The following is a 3,788-nucleotide window of genomic DNA, read 5'->3' on the forward strand; positions in this document are numbered from 1 at the left end:
GTGGGTTGGCTTAGGCATAGGGAGTTCATTCCATGTCTAAGCCCCAGCTGGACTGAGGGTTGTGGCAGTCGGACCGATAGCACGCATAAGGGGATCGGGCTGATCCCTAGCTTGCGCATTATGCCTCTCCGGTCGGTTCAGTGCCCGTACGCTCATTTCGTTGGTTGACTTAGGCATACGGAGTTCATTCCCAGTCTAAGATCGGTCCAGACCAAGGGTTACGGCAGCAGGATCGACAGCATGCAGGGGGGACCAAGCCGGTGCCCGACTTGTGCATTTTGCCTCTTCGACTGGCTGAACGCCTGTTTCGTGGGTTGGCTTAAGCATACGGAGTTCATTCCCAATCTAAGAGTTTGAGCCATGGTGCACATGCTGGGCTCGGGCCTGTGCTGGTGCCAAATTTTTTTCGCTCAGGGCACCATCGGTGAAGCATTGTCGGAGAGCCTAACCAACGGCATTGGGGGTTCCGGCGATTGGGAGGGCCGAGGGGTGTGTGCACATGATGTGCGATGGGTGCTGGTACTTGGCCCTTATATTGGCCCCCTATCCCTCTTCAAACCTTGAGAACTCACACCCTCTTAAAGTGCATTTGAGGTTTTATAGGTTTGCTGCCAGTAGCCATTAAAGTGTCTAAAATAGGAACACTTTTTTCAAACAGTCACAAAATCTTCTCCACTTCGAGTTTTTAGCTGAATTGTTTTATGCATGCCAAAAAAAATACAAGGATCACCTCTACCAAATTTGGGGACAAAACTCTGTCTAAAAAAATTTTAAAAAATCTCGAACCGTAAAAAGTTTCCAAAATCATGAAAAATAGAAAATGGGTCGTCTTGCCACGAAACTTCACATGAAGGCTTAGGGGACCATTCTATGAATTTACAAGCCATAAACATGGCATTGGCATGTCAGAAATATGAAGATGTGCTTGAACCCACCTACCACTCGTTCGATCCCCGACTTGTGCATCCTACCTCTCTGGTCGGCTGAGCGTCTGCACGCTCGTTTCACGGGTTGACTTAGGCATACAGAGTTCATCACCAGTCGAGGTATACGGAGTTCATTCCCAGTCTAAGATGGAACCGGACCGAGGATTGAGGTAGCAGGATCGACAACACGCAGGGGGGACCGGGCCGATCCCCAGCTTGCCCATTCTGCCTTTCCGACTGGCTGAGCACCCGCATGCCCATTTTGTGGGTTGGCTTAGGCATAGGGAGTTCATTCCATGTCTAAGCCCTAGCTAGACCGAGGGTTGTGGCAGTGAGACCGGCAGCACGTAGAGGGGGACTGGGCCGATCCCTGGCTTGCACATTATGCCTCTCCGATCGGCTCAGAGCCCGAACGCTCGTTTCATGGGTTGACTTAGGCATACGGAGTTCATTCCCAGTCTAAGATCAGATCGGACTGAGGGTTACGACAGCAGGATCGATAGCATGCATGGGGGGACCGGGCCGGTTCCCGGCTTGCGCATTCAACCTTTTTGGCAGGCTGAGCACCCACATGCTCATTTCGTGGGTTGGCTTAGGCATACGGAGTTCATTCCATGTCTAAGCATATGGAGTTCATTCCCAGTCTAAGATCTAACTGGACCGAGGGTTACGATAGCAGGACCAGCAGCAGGATCAGCAGCACGTAGGGGGAGATCGAGTCGATCCTCGACTTATGCATTCTACCTCTCCGGCCAACTTAGCACCCGCACGCTCATTTTATGGGTTGGCTCAGGCATACGGAGTTCATTCCATGTCTAAGCCCAGTCGGACTGAGGGTTATGGTAGTAGGACCGACGACGGGATCGATAGCATGTAGAAGGGGATCGGCTTGATCCCCAGCTTGCGCATTATGCCTCTCCGGCAAGATGAGCGCCCGTACACTCGTTTCATGGGTTGACTTAGGCATACGGAGTTCATCCCCAATCTAAGCAAATGGAGTTCATTCCCAGTCTAAGATCAGACCAGATCGAGGGTTGTGACAGTAGGATCGAAAGCACGCATGGGGGACTGGGTCGATCCTCGGCTTGTACATTCTACCTTTCTGATCTACTGAGCACCTGCACGCCCGTTTCGTGGGTTGGCTTAGGCATAGGGAGTTCATTCCATGTCTAAGCCCCAGTCGGAATGAGGGTTGTGGCAGCGAGACCGACAGCATGCCTCTCCGGCCGGCTCAGTGCCCGTATGCTCGTTTTGTGGGTTGACTTAGTCATACGGAGTTCATTCCGAGTCTAAGATCGGACCAGACCGAGTGTTGCGATAGTAGGATCGATAGCACCCAGTGGGGACCGGGCCGGTCCCCAGCTTGTGCATTCTGCCTCTCTGATGGGCTAAGTGCCCACACGCTCATTTCGTGGGTTGGCTTAGGCATACGGAGTTCATTCCTTGTCTAAGCATACGGAGTTCATTCCCAGTCTAAGATCAGACCGGACCGACGGTTGCAACAGCAGGATCGGTAGCAGGATCGGCAGCATGTAAGAGAGATTGGGCCGATCCCCGACTTGCGTATTTTGCCTCTCCGGCCAGTTGAGCACCCGCACGCTCGTTTCGTGGGTTGGCTTAGGCATACGGGGTTCATTCCATGTCTAAGCCCAAGTTGGACCGAGGGTTGTGGTAGCAGGACCAACAGCGGGATTGGTAGCACGCAGGAAGGGACCGAGCTGATCCTCGGCTTACGCATTATGCCTCTCCGACCGGCCTCTCCTGCTAGCTGAGTGCCCGCACACTCATTTTGTGGGTTGACTTAGGCATACGGAGTTCATCCCTAGTCTAAGCATACGGAGTTCATCCTCAGTCTAAGCATACGGAGTTCATCCCCAGTCTAAGCATACAGAGTTCATTCCTAGTTTAAGATTGGACCTGACCGAGGGATGCGGCAGCAGGATCGACAGCATGCAGGGGGGACCAGGCCGATCCCCAGCTTGCGTAATCTGCCTCTCTGGCCGACTCAGCACCCGTACGCCCGTTTCATGAGTTGGCTTAGGCATAGGGAGTTCATTCCATGTCTAAGCATACGGAGTTCATTCCCAGTCTAAGATTTTGAGCCACGGTGCACATACTGGGCTCGCACGTGTGCTGGTGCCACATTTTTTTTGCCCGAGGCACCACCGCCGGAGCATCACCAGAGAGCCTAACCGACGGCATTGGGGGTTTCGGCGATTGGGGGGGCTAGGGGGTGTGCGCACATGATGTGCGTTGGGTGCTGGTACTTGGCCCTTATATTGGCCCCCTATCACTCATCAAACCTCGAGAACTCACACCCCCTTAAAGAGCATTTGAGATTTTATAGGTTTGCTGCCAGTAGCCATTAAAGTATCTGAAATGGGGACACTTTTTTCAAACGGTCACAAAATCTTCTCCACTTTGAGTTTTTAGCTGAATTTTTTTGTGCATACCAACAAAAATACAAGGATCACCTCTACCAAATTTTGGGACAAAACTCTTTCTGAAAAAAGTTTAAAAAATCCCGAACCACAAAAATTTCAAAAATCATGAAAAATAGAAAATGGGTCATCTTGCCATGGAACTTCACATGAAGGCTTAGGGGACTATTGTATGAATTTACAAGCCATAAAAATGGCATCAGCACAATAGAAATATGAAGATGTGCTTGAACCCACCTGCCCCATGTTCTATCCCGGCTTGCTCATCCTACCTCTCTGGTTGGCTGAGCCCCCGTACGCTTATTTCGTGGGTTGACTTAGGCATACGGAGTTCATCCCCAGTCTAAGTATTTGGAGTTCATTCCCAGTCTAAGATAGGACCAGACCGAGGGTTGCGGCAACAGGATCGCAGCACACAGGG

This window comes from Durio zibethinus, chromosome 3 (genome assembly GCF_047325235.1).
Source record: "Durio zibethinus cultivar Kanyao isolate XHJ-2024 chromosome 3, ASM4732523v1, whole genome shotgun sequence".
Lineage (NCBI taxonomy): Eukaryota > Viridiplantae > Streptophyta > Magnoliopsida > Malvales > Malvaceae > Durio > Durio zibethinus.